Genomic DNA, 13,326 nt, shown 5'->3' on the forward strand with positions numbered 1-13,326 from the left:
CCTCCTTCTGAATGCACAGGGAACACTATAATATGCAGTATCATAAGTAGGTATCTGGGTTGCCCTGAGGCTCAGCAGTAAAGAATCTACCTGCAATGCAGGGGACATGGTGTTGATATCTCTGGGGGGAAGATCCCCCTGGAGGAGGGCAGGGCAACCCACTCCCATATTCTTGCCTGGAGAATTCCAGGAACAGAGGAGCCTGAAGGGCTATGGCCCACTGGGTTGCAAAGAGTCAGATATGACTATAGGATAAATGGTCACCTGTACAGGGTCACCCCCTCTTCCCACCAACCACACAATGTCAATACTCTTACTACAATTTCCATCATTCACGTGATGAGGTAGAAAAAAACTTAAGGAAATGGAAAACACTTAAGATACAAGTGCAACTGCTACAAAGCATAACACATGTTTATGAGATGATGTTCTGTAATAAAAGCATGGAATTAGACCCATGCACTCATGCATGCAAATGTAAACATACAACTGGTTGAAACAAGGAAGAACTGTGTTTATTTTTATCTTTCAATCAAAATTTACTGAGCGTCAAGTCTGGGTCCCAAGCTGGGAATACAGTAGTGAACATAATGGAGCTTATGGTCTAGCAGCCAGCCACCCAATTACATCCATAATTTTAACATTACTATTGCAATATGTGCTCTGAAACAGGCCTGATGCTACAAGATTTATCGGAAAGTCTTGACGTACATCAAGAAATCAAACAAGGTCTCCACGAAGAAGAAACACTTTGATTGGCAAAGTGGGAAATGGAAGAGTGCTGCAAGCAGAAAGAACAGCTTGAGTGCTGGCTCTGAGGCAGGAAGATATTTAGTGAACAGAAAACCAGCCAGTCTGACTGGGACACAGGGAACAAAGAGGGGTGATGCCAGGTAGAGGCTGCTTTCTACAAGGTCTTTGGATTTAGGACTTTATTCCAAAAGTAACTGGAAGTCACTGAAGAATCTGCAGGAGGTCAATCAGAGGTTTAGATTTGTTTTTCAGAGCTCACTCTGCTGTGTGTGGAGGTTGTTGTTGCTTAGTCACTCAGTCATGTCAGATTTTTGCAACCTCATGGTTTCCCACCATGCTCCTCTGTTCATTCACGGGATTTTCAGGCAAGAATATTGGAGTGAGTAGCCATTTCCTACTTCAAGGAGATGCCTTTTGACACATTCTGGGATGATACTCCCATTTGCTTTTATTCATATGTATTTCATAATCTTTGGGACATTAAAAATGAATCAATTGTACTTCAGTAATTTGTCCACATTCTAATTTTTTAAAAGTTAATTATTTTGGTTTTCCTGGGCCTTTGTTGCTGTGAGGAGGCTTTCTGTATTTGCAGCTACAGTGCACAGGCTTCTTATTGCAGTGGCTTCTCTTGTTTTGTAGGACAGGGTCTAGAGTATGTGGGTTTCAGTAGTTATGGCTCCCAGGCTCCAGAGCTCACACTCAGTAGTTGTGGTGCATGGGCTTAGTTGCTCTGAGGCATCTTCCTAGACCTGGGATGGGACCCGTGCACTGTACATTGGCAGGCACATTGTTATCCACTGTATCACCAGGGAAATACTCAACATTATCTTATACTAGTTTAAAAAAATGAAAAACAAGCAGAAAATAATATACAGAAGATTTATTCTAATCAGTATAAAAATACCTGTATTTACAAATAATATAAGGGCTTCCCTGGTGGCTCAGTGGTAAAGAATCCACTGGCCAGTGCAAGAGACCCAGGTTTGCTATCTGGACCAGTAAGAGCCCACATGCCAAGGGGCAACTAAGCCCCTGAGCCTCAATTTCTAAGCCAGAGCTCTAGAGTCCAGTAGGTGAAACTACTGAAGCCAGCGCACTCTAGAGCCTGTGCTTCAAGATGAGAGAAGCCACCACAATGAGAAGCCCGCACACCACAACTAGAGAGTGGCCCCCACTCGCCAGAACTAGGTAAAAGCCACTGAAGCAATGAGGAGCCAGTACAGCAGAAAAGTATATTTAAATATAATAATATGATATTATCATTAATGATAGGTATGTAGTTATTAACAAAATCCAAAGTTTATCTTTTTATTCCATGAGCAAATATTGCCATCAAGATTAGCAAAGTTGGGGGAATTCCCTGTCAGTCCAGGGTTTAAGATCTCGCACTTCCACCACAGGGTTTCAGGTTCAATGCCTCCTCAAGGAACTAAGACTCTGCAAGCTGCATCGTGCAGCCAAAAAGGAAGAATAAATCATCAGCAAACTATATTTCATAGTTTAAATTAGACGCTGTAATGAAACACTCTCTATCCCTGAGGTCTGTTTCTGAACTTTCCATTTCACTCCGAAACACTTAAAATTTTCAAGGAGGTCCTAATTTAGTTTTAAATGTACTATAAGAAGTCAGGACTGATTCCCTCTCATTGGCTTCTTTTCCAGATTCCAGCACGTACTGTGCATGTTAATAAATACCTCACATCTACGTGCAGCTTCTTTACCCCGGTTGACAGAGAGCAGACAGAGCATCCAGATGGGCCCTAAGCAATCCCTGCTGCCCAACAGCACTGAGACCCCATTTGCAACCCGTGGGTGAGAAGCCCTGCCCAGGACGGTGTCCAGGGGAGCCTCCTCACAAGGGCCAGGTCACCGGGTCATGGGGACATGGGATCTAAGTGGAGACGACAGACGCTGAGGGAAGGTTCCGGGTAAGTGCGTATGTATAGGAGTCAGAGAGGATACTCCAGAGTCAGACACGATTAGCGAGTCCAGAGAAGGGCATTTCAGGAAGGCAGTGTGAGAATCCACTGAGAATATGACCTTACCTTAGAAAGAGCCATTCCTGACACGTTTTCTTTCACCTTCCTCCTCTTCTGGACTTCTTCCTCAGCTAACACGAGTCTTCAGAGGAGTGTCAAGAAGGTGGAAAACATGTTATTTAATGCTTAGAGTCAACACACCCCTTTCCTGAGCCCCAACCACACACACAGGGAAGCCCTCACCATGTGGAACAGACAGTCCCCTGTGCCCACTGTCTCAGGAGGGACTCAGGACAGTCAACTCCCACACAGAGTCCAACACGGGACTTTCCCACACTTTCCCTTGGATCACACTCCCCTCCTGGTGAGGCCTCATGCACACAGCAGCAGGGGGCACCTCCGCTCACCCCACGATCCCCTCAGGTCACACAGCAGGCCCTGGTCCAGCCCCACTCAGAGCAGAGCACCCTCCCCTCCCCCAGGGTCTGATCTGCAGTCTCAGAAGTGGAGGCTAAGAGCCCTGGTGCTCAATGCAGGATCCAGATCGGAATCATCTGCGGCCTGTGCACATTCCTGGGGCGAGGCCCCACACGAGATCCTGAGGAGCGTGTCTGATGGGGGAGGGGTACAAAACATGCCCTGGCAAAATGCCTCATGATCTCATGTGAAGCCTGTGTTGAACACCACTCAAGGAGTCAAGTCCAACCTACCTCCCACTTTCTTCTTTTCCAGCATTACTGACATAGAACGGCCTATCAAGAAGGTGTTGTGTATACATTCCATGCACGTTGTGTCCATGTGACACATGTGTACACTGTGAAATATTTATCACTAACCACAAACCAGCACATCCATCACCTTCAAATTCCCATGGTTTGTGTGTGGTGACAACATCGACACTTTATTCTCCTGTCAAATTTCCATAACACAGGATTAACTACAGTCAGCATGCTGCACATACCTCCCCAGTATGTACTCATTTTACATCTCAAATCTCTACCTTTTGACCAACATCTCCCCATCTTCCCCACCTCCGAGCCCCAGATAACCACCATCCCACTGTCTGGTACTAGTGGTTTTCACTTTTTCACATTCCACATAATGGAAGCACATATAGTATCAGTCTTTCCCTGTCTGTCTTGATTCACTTAGCACAATGTTTTCTACATTCATCCAATTGACACAAGTGACAAAAATCGCCATTTTTATGGGTGCACAATATGTCATTACATATGTGTGTGTTCGCTTGGGTGTATGTTACTGACCTAGAACCTGGGCTCTTTAATCAACAGCATTAGTTAAGAGATCAAAGGAGAAATTCAGGGAAGGCTTTATTTTGACCCCTGCTGCAGTAAGGTGGAGCTAGAATAAGAAGTATGTGACCAACCCACAGTCCTAGTCCTCACCCTGAGAGTGAGATGCTGAAAGCATCCTGGGAGGAACAGGAATACAGTGCACCCTCCATGAAGAGAAAACAGAAACCACTCCAAATAATTAAAGGAGAAGGGCATCTCTGATGAGAGTGATACAGAGGCAGTAAACGTGGCTAACTTGACAGCGAATATCAGAAGAAAAAGTGGAGACCTCGCTGGCCTAGAGGCTAAGGAACAGAAAGAGCGAGAGCCATGGTCACTATTTAATGACCAAAGGTAGGAGAAAAACCTAAGATCTGAGACAGAGAAGGTTTTGCTGTTTATGAACAAGGACTAAGTGAATGTGAGCAGGACAGACTGACTAAGAGAACGGGGTCGACTCCCAGGATGAGGCTGGAGACCCTGGCAGCGACCTGAGGATGACAAAGGGCTGTGGAGCCACCTGAGGAGTCAGCATGCTGCCCTGAGGACATGGGGAAACCAGCGGAGGTGGGAGGCCTCCCTGCATATTGACCCTTATTCATAGAAGACGGCTCATGACTGTCTCTCTGACTCTGAGCCTATGTTCCCACCTCCATCCTACAGTTGTCCTTTGAATTCTGGAAAACTGGGATTCATTTCAAATTCTAGTAACAAGTGGGAACTCCCTCCAAGAAAAACTGCCACACACAGTCACACACCCAATTTGGCCAATCATTTCAGGGTTCACTGTTGCTCAGCTTCTGGACCTGAGGAAGCATCATCAGATCAACTCATAGCTCACTAGTTACTGGATCACATAAAAGAGAGGAAAATGGACCATCATATTAACTGCTTAAATTAGGTCTTGATTCAATAAAAAGGATCACTGACATCCTTACTAAGTACTCATCAAAATAGTTTACAACTATTTACTAGTTACCAAAAAATGTTTCCAAGATATAACACAAAGAGAAGACAGAAAATGGGCTTCAAATAAATGTGAAACAAACCTAAGTTAATCAGCTTATTAAAAATTTTTTCATTGAAAAACTCTGATGCAAAGTGGAAAAAAATAAAAATCAATGGATAATATAGCAAATTTCCAAAAGAATAACATGAACTAATTTCAGGAGACCACCAAATCTTTTCAGATGTCAATAGCTGTTTACAAGAAAGCAAATATTGAAATGAACTAATCTTTATCCCAAGCTAAAAAAAGAATTAAATGTAAACAAAGGAGAAAGCAAAAAGGAAAACCATCACTAAGAACACGTTTAAAGTTCCTTGAAAAGGTACCATGTAGTAACAGTCTGTCAATTCTTTAACCATTTCTCCTCTCCCACAACCTCTACTCCACACCAGGAAAAGGGAAGCGGGTGACCCACCTCTGAGAGTCAAGTCACTGCCTTACCCCCAAATTCAACAGACTCTGCACATGGATGCTACCTTTCAATACAAATAATTACAACCACCACAAGCCTTATAGACAGAAGTACTGCAATTCTCACCCTTTGTATAATTTAAAGGAGCAAGATTTAAATTTATTAGACTGTAAAGCTAAAAATCAATGTATCACATCTTAATTCTTTATCCAATTGACTCAGCACTCTTCTGGATCTAGTCCCCACCACCACCTGCACACTACTTGTTTCCACTTCATTGGGTTTATCTGTTTCCCTATTTCTTTCTCTGTCTCCCTTCCTCTTCCCCTCTGCTCTCCTGCTGTGCCTGTCCTCCTGTCTTACTTCTTCCCTGACTCCTATCCGGCCTCTCTCTGTCATCTGTTCCCCATAAAGATGCTTTCCTCTCCAACCTCCCTGATAATCCAAAATCTCCATATATTTCTCCCTTTCTTCCTCCAGCTCTGCCCTCCCTTCCTCCCAACTCTCTGGCACCTCCAAGTGCAATGGTTCCTTTCAGCTCACTTTCTTTCTCAGCTCCTCCAATCACTCAGTTCAGTTGCTCAGTCAAGTGAGACTCTTTGGCATCCCATGGACTGCGGCATGCCAGTCTTCCCTGTCCATCACCAACTCCCGGAGTTTGCTCAAACTCATGTCTATCCAGTCAGTGATGCCGGCCCCTTCTCCTCCCACCTTCAATCTTATCCAGCATCAGTCTTTTCCAATGATGTAGTTCTCATCAGGAACCCAAAGTATTGAACCTTCAGCTTGAGCATCAGCCCTTCCAATGAAAATTCAGGACAGATTTCCATCAGAATTGAGCCGCTTGGTCTCCTTGCAGTCTAAGGGACTCCCGAGAGTCTTTTCCAACACCACAGTTCAAAACCATCAACCCTTTGGCGCTCAGCTTTCTTTATGGTCCAACTCTCACATGCACACGTAACTACTGGAAAAACCATAGCTTTGTCTATAGACTTTTGTCGGCAAAGTAATGTCTCTACTTTTTAATACGCTGTCTAGGTTGGTCATGGTTTTTCTACCAAGGAGCAAGCATCTTTTAATCTAATAGTTGCAGTCACCATCTGCAGTGATTTTGGAGCCCAGGAAAATAAAGTCTGTCACTGTTTCTGTTCACTAGTAGTACCCTTTCTCTGCCAGCATGATACTGTCTGCAGGTCAAGGTTCCAACTCTTGTATCCTCTTTGTCAGCTCTCTGTGTGAACTGTCTCTCCCCTATCGCCCTCTTTGGGACCGGTAATTCACAGCCCGTCTCTCTTGAAGGCTATAGAAGGGGGCGTCAGAGGACGAGATGGTTAGATAGCATCCCTGGACATGAATTTGAGCTGACTCTAGGAGATACAGGGGTCGCAAAGACTCAGACTCAACAACACCACCTCCATATGTTGTTCACCTTTAACTTTCCGGAGACCCTGCTTTTCTCTAAACGTCTCTCCTTTACCCACCATTACCTTCAAGGCTGTTTCCTGTTGCTACCTCTTCGCAAGTTCCTCACCAATCCTCTTCATTGCCATCGCTTTTCCCTCATGCTATTTTCAATTTTCTATTTCTCTCGGAGTCGCTGTCTCTGCTTCTCCTGACCCTCCTGGCCTCCTATTTGCAGGAATGGCGACTGAATAAGAAGCCCCCAGCGGCAAGAGCCAAATTCGAATGCCTGAAGGGCAGAACTACCGGCCTGAGGAGAAGCGACGACTGAGCGGCTGGGAGTCTCAGGAGGGAGGCGGGCTCTCCAGAATCCCAGGACCGGGGAGAGAACCGGGCCTCTCAGGGAGCGGGGGCCGGCGCGGCCTCCAGGGGTCGAAAGCGCGAGCCTGGGGACCTCGGAGCGAATAAACCCACATCGCCCAAGAGAATTTCACGCGGTGCAGGAAGGGCAGAGGGATCAGTGAACTCAGAAGTTGGTTTTCAGCAGCAATGACGTGCAAAACGAAGCATCTCAGGGATCAAAGGCAGGCATCCGCTTCACAGCGAATTTAAAGCAAAATGGAGGCGCCTCTTCGCCACACAGGAACATCTGAATTTGCTGGAGGTGGTGGGATGGGCGCGAAGATTTCGATTCAGTAGCGACCCTCAACCCACATTACAGAGGAAAGACAACTACAGAGGGGAAGACGTGACCAGAAAAAGAGAAACTCACTTTGCGCTGACACCTCCGCTCGCCGCTCTCCGCTTCCGGGTGTGTGACGCTGTGCGCACGCGCAGTGAAAAAGCGGAACGGCCTGGAGGCGGGGCCCGAGCGGAGCCCAGCGGTCCGGGGCGCGGGCCGGAGAGAAGTCAGGCCTGCGTGGGGACAGTGGGAGGGTGAGGCGGCCGGGGCCTCACTGCTGAAGGTGGCTGCAGTCAGGAAATGAAAAGACGGCCTGCTCCATGAGAGGAAAGGTATCATAAAAGTAGACAGTGTATTTTAAAGCAAAGGCATCACTTTGCCAACGAAGGTCCCTAATGTCAAAAGTGTTATTTTTCCAGTAACAGGTAGGGATGTGAGAGCTGGTCCATAAACAAGGCTGACCACAGAATTGATGCTTTTGAATTGTGGTGATAGAGAAGACTCTTGAGAGTCCCTTGGACAACAAGGAGATCAACCAGTCAATCCTAAAGGAAATCAACCCTGAATATTCACTGGAAGGATTGATGCTGAAGCTCCAATACTTTGGCCAATTGATGCAAATATCGGACTCATTGGAAAAGACCATGATGCTGGAAAGATTTAGGGCAAGAGGAGAAGGGGGTGACAGAGGATGGTTGGATAGCATCACTGACTCAATGGACATAAATTTGAGCAAAGTCCAGGAGACAGTGAAGGACAGGGAAGCCTGGCATACCACAGTCCATCAGGGTGCAAACAGGTGGACACCACTGAGCGAGGGAACAGCAGAATACATATACATATATCCATTCTTTTTAAGGTCTTTTCCCCATTTTCCCCCATATAGCTCATTATAGAGTATCTAGTAGGATTCCCTGTGCTATCTAGTAGGTCCTCATTACTTACTGACTTTATGCATAGTAGTGACATGAAGTGAAAGGTATGTTAATCCACATCTCCCAGTTTATTCCACCTCCTCTCATGCCCTGATAACCATACCTTGTTTTCTATGTCAGCACCTCTATTCCTGTTTGTAGAGAAGTTCATTTGTACCCTTTGTTTAGATTCCACAGATAAGTGATACCATATGATATATGTCTTTCTCTTCTGTCTCTTGTTGATAGAAAAGCTGAAGTCTCCCAGACCCCCATGACACACAAGAGAAAGGCTCAACCACCTACTGGTTAGAACAAAAGAACCACAGACTCAGCGTCTAACGCACATTTCTGAGTTCTTTTTTAAAAACATTTTTTGATTTGACTGCATCAGTTCCCATGACTTCATGGCAAATAAAAGGGGAAACGTGGAAACAGTGACAGACTTTATTTTCTTGGCTCCAAAATCACTGTAGATGGTGACCACAGCCATGAAATTCAAAGATGCTTGCTCACTGGAAGAAAAGCTATGACAAACCTAGACAGAGTATTAAAAAGCAGAGTCATTATACTGCCGACAAAGGTCAGTATAGTCAAAGATATAGTTTCTCCAGTATTCATATACAGATAGGAGAGTTGAGATATACAGAAAGATGAGCGCCGAGGAATTGATGCTTTTGAACTGTATGTTGGAGAAGACTGTTGTGAGTACCTTGGACTGCAAAAAGATCCAACCAGTCCATCCTAAAGGAAATCAGTCCTGAATATTCATTAGAAGGACTGATGTTGAAGCTGAAACTCCAATACTTTAGCCACTTGATGCGAAGAGCTGACTCATTAGAAAAGGCCGTGATGCTGGTAAAGACTGAAGGCAGGAGGGGACGACAGAGGATGAGATGGTTAGATGGCAAAACTGACTCAATGCACAAGATTTTGAGCAAGTTCTGGGGTGATGGTGGAGGACAGGGAAACCTGGCTTGTTGCAGTCATGGGGTTGCAAAGTGTGGGCCATGACTGAGCAACTGAACAACAGCATCATAAGCAATCACCTAATGCCACCATTCCAGTAGCAATTTTCTGTCTTAGGGCTATAAAACTTGGCTGCAAGCCTGGGAAAGCATTCCACTCTCCCTTGAGCTGACCCACTGTGCTAACACTGTCATCCAGTCTAATAAACTTTATTCTCTTCCCTTTCGGCCTCGTGTCTGGAAATCCTTTTTCAAGCTGTGCACGGACCATGACAGTCACTCTGAAGCACTGGCCTGTCTTACGAGGGACAGAGTGAGCTTGAATTCGGTCACACCACTAAACTTGGAACACACCCATACGCCACGTGTGCGGCTCAAGCAGAAGCTCTCACTTGCTGCTTCCCACAACTCTCCTGCAGACCCAACACTCCCCTCCAAATTCTCCCATTTTCACCAGTTTTCATGTGCAGTTGAGCAATAGGGCTACACGGCAGAGAGCACTGGGCATGGGCATTGCAACAGAAACACACAAGCTGCAACTCCAAGGACACTGGGCACTCAGTACAGAGACCAAGAAGCTGATCCTCCTGGGAAAACCTGCCAGCAACTGGGGACATCTCAAAGTTTAGGCCCCTGAGATTTGGTTGGATTGAGCTCAGTGAAGAAGTCACAAAGAGAGAGAGGCCCCAATATCACTGCCCAGTGTCCTCCCCCACTCAGAGCTAAATGGAAGATACCCCAGTTCTTTAAGGATGTTGGGGGGGGGTCTCCTTTATACCCCCTTAGATTCCAAAGCTTCTGGCCACTCTAACCACAGTAAAATCAGTATCCTCCACTCTGAGCAGATAAACTGCTGGAAATAATGCATTTCCCCACAACAGCCCTCATATGAAGTCTCCCATTAACAGGAATACCATTCCTCAACAGGCTTCTACTCTACAGATCTTTTATTCAATCCGCCCACATGTTGCAAACCAAGACCTGAGCCTATTCATAACCCTGTCTCTACATCCCATACAACTGTGTACAGCACTCCTGTTATCATCCCAATTCTAGGAAAACCTCCCTTCTCCAATTTTAATTAATGAAGACAACCCACTCCTACTCAACTCCATCAAAGCTCTATTAGCTGGAAGCATTTTCAACCCATTTCTTATCTCTGACAATATTCCACCTACAACAGTCCCACAAATAACTGGGCCTCATTACTTGAAGATAACTGCTCCTTTGCCCCCTGCCCCACGTAATCATATCAGGCTTGAGTCTAGCACTGACAGTCAACCTAAAATACACAAAATCTGAAATTATCCCTCAAATGTCTTCGGAATTCTCCAGTCTCTTAGGATATTTTCCTACTATTATACATCACTTTTCACCACGCTTGTCAGCAATCCAAAAGTCAGCATTATCCCCACTGGGTTTCATATCACTGGAAAACATGCAACCAAAACCCACTTCTTTAATTCAAAGAAAACTGCCTACACTAGTATCAGACCAAAGGGGCTCCCCAGGTGGCTCAGTGGTAAAAAATCCGCCTGCCAATGAAGGAGATGCAAGAAAAGGAGGATCCATCCGGGAGTCGGAACATCCCCACCATTAGGAAATAGCAACCCACTCCAGTATTCTTGCCTGGGAAATCCCATGGACTGAGGAGCCTGGCCGGCTACACTCCATGGGATCCCAAAGAGTCAGACAAGACTGACCATAGAGAAGATTTCTATTTCTCTTTGAGTCTAGTGCTCATACCAGTAAGTAGCAACACTGAAAATAATTTACTAAAATGAAGGGCCGTTGTAGTCGATTTAGTACCCTGGTCATATAAACCAGAAAGGGACAGTAATATGGCTCCCTAACAGTGAGAAAAAATTCCAGCTCCACCAGCAGTCCCAAAGCTGAAATTCTAAACTAGTTCCTGCTCTCCCTCCTCCAGCTTGTGTTTGATAGCAGGCGCAAGCACAGCGGCCGCTGCCGGACGCCGTGTCTGCTGTTCGGTTGGTGTTTCTCTGAAAGCCGGTGCCGTCGAACTTCCCGCCATGGCTGAGTTAGATCCGTTCGGCGTCCCCGCTGGCGGTCCCGCCCTGGGGAACGGAGTGGCCGGCGAAGAGGACCCTGATGCGGCCTTCTTGTAGCAGCAGGAGAGCGAGACTGCGGGCATCGAGAGCGACTAGGCCTTCGCCATCCCGGACGGCGGCGCCCCCGGACACCAGCCTTACGGCGAGCCGCAGGGGGTTCCAGATGCTGTTAATGGCTTGATGAATGGAGAATGCTGTCAGGAGAGTAATGGGAGGACAGACAGTTACGCAGCTATTTCACAAGTGGATCGACTGCAGTCAGAGCCTGAAAGTATCCGTAAATGGAGAGAAGAGCAAACCGAGCAAAGCTTGGAAGCCCTTGATGCCAATTCTCGGAAGCAGGAAGCGGAGTGGAAAGAAAAAGCAATAAAGAGCTGGACGAGTGGTATGCAAGGCAGGACGAGCAGCTCCAGAAGACAAAAGCCAACAACAGGGCAGCAGAAGAAGCCTTTGTAAATGCCATTGAGGAGTCGTCCCCAGGCACTGAGTGGGAACGGGTGGCCCGGCTGTGTGACTTTAACCCCAAGTCCAGCAAGCAGGCCAAAGACGTCTCCCGCATGCGTTCTGTCCTCATCTCCCTCAAGCAGGCCCCCCTGGTGCACTGAAGAGCCTCCCTGTGAAACACTACATCTGCAGCATCTTAATCCTACTCAGTGAAGCTCTTCACGGTAACTGGATTAATTATGTTGATTTCTTTTGGACCAAACCTTTTGTCTTTAGAGTTGATCACTGTGATTGCATGTTTCCTTCAACTGTGCTCTCCCTGGCATTCAAAGAGGAGGGGAGGTGGCGGCAGAGGAAGGATGGGAGGCCTCCCAACGGCAGCCTCAACCTATGCTTTTGTGCATTATTCTGAGAATAAATTTCTGTTCCAAGAAATAAAAATAAATAAATAAACTAGTTCCTGAACACGTGTTTTCAGATATTTACAAAATTATCAGGTGCCATGTCATAAACAAAATGACTTTTCCCCTATAAATTACTAGGTATTTTGTACACTATATGCGTTACCTCAGGATTTTACACCTAAAGGAAATCACACCCTGGGCCTCTCACGGCCACATCTGAATTGACTTGGGGTGGAGGAACGGGTAGGGGAACAGGAAGGTCCAAGGTGACCCGAGACCACGGATATGGAGGAGAGGGCGATACCGCAGGCGCAGGTTAAGAAAAATAAAACATAAAACCACCTCACGATTCCCAGGGCGACCGCACCTACCAAGAGTCGGCTTCGGAATTTGCTGTAAACTCGCCTGCGTCGTGTAGAGACGCAACAGACTCCTCTGCCCTAGGTACGAGACGAAAGCCCAGCGAGGGGCGGAGCGTACGACACTCGCCTGCCTCTGGGCGTGTGAGGGGCGGGGCGTAGGACAGGCGTGCGTCTAGGGCGTGAGGGGCGGGGCGTAGGACACGCCTGTGTCTGGGGTTGCGAGGGGCGGAGCCAAGCGAGGCCGAACTGGGCCGAAATGGACCGAGCAGGGGCCAGCTGGACTGAGCGGGGCCAAGAGGATACCCGCGCGCTTCTACGTTTGGTTCCCGAGTTATCTTGTCAGTGTTGAGAAGTACTTGAGGGCTTTCTGGTGGGTCAGACTGGAAAAGAATCCGTCTGCAATGAAGGAGACCTGGGCTGGGAAGATCCCCTGAAGGAGGGTATGATCATCCACTTCTGTTCTTGCCTGGAGAATCCGATAGACAGGAGCATGGCGGACTCAAGTCCATAGCGTCCCAAGGAGTCTGGCACGACTGAGCGACTAAGCACTCACACACGCCCACAGAGGGTTTTACACGTCTTGGGTTGCACCATAGTTTCTTTATTAGTTAAATAACTGTAACAGTTT

General features: G+C 46.8%; 1 pseudogene; it reads left to right on the plus strand.

Moving 5' to 3' along the window:
• Positions 1-11,339: 11,339 nt before the first annotated feature.
• Positions 11,340-12,381, plus strand: LOC110125401 (clathrin light chain A pseudogene; annotated as a pseudogene).
• Positions 12,382-13,326: the final 945 nt, after the last annotated feature.

This window comes from Odocoileus virginianus, unplaced genomic scaffold (genome assembly GCF_023699985.2).
Source record: "Odocoileus virginianus isolate 20LAN1187 ecotype Illinois unplaced genomic scaffold, Ovbor_1.2 Unplaced_Scaffold_24, whole genome shotgun sequence".
Taxonomy (NCBI): domain Eukaryota; kingdom Metazoa; phylum Chordata; class Mammalia; order Artiodactyla; family Cervidae; genus Odocoileus; species Odocoileus virginianus.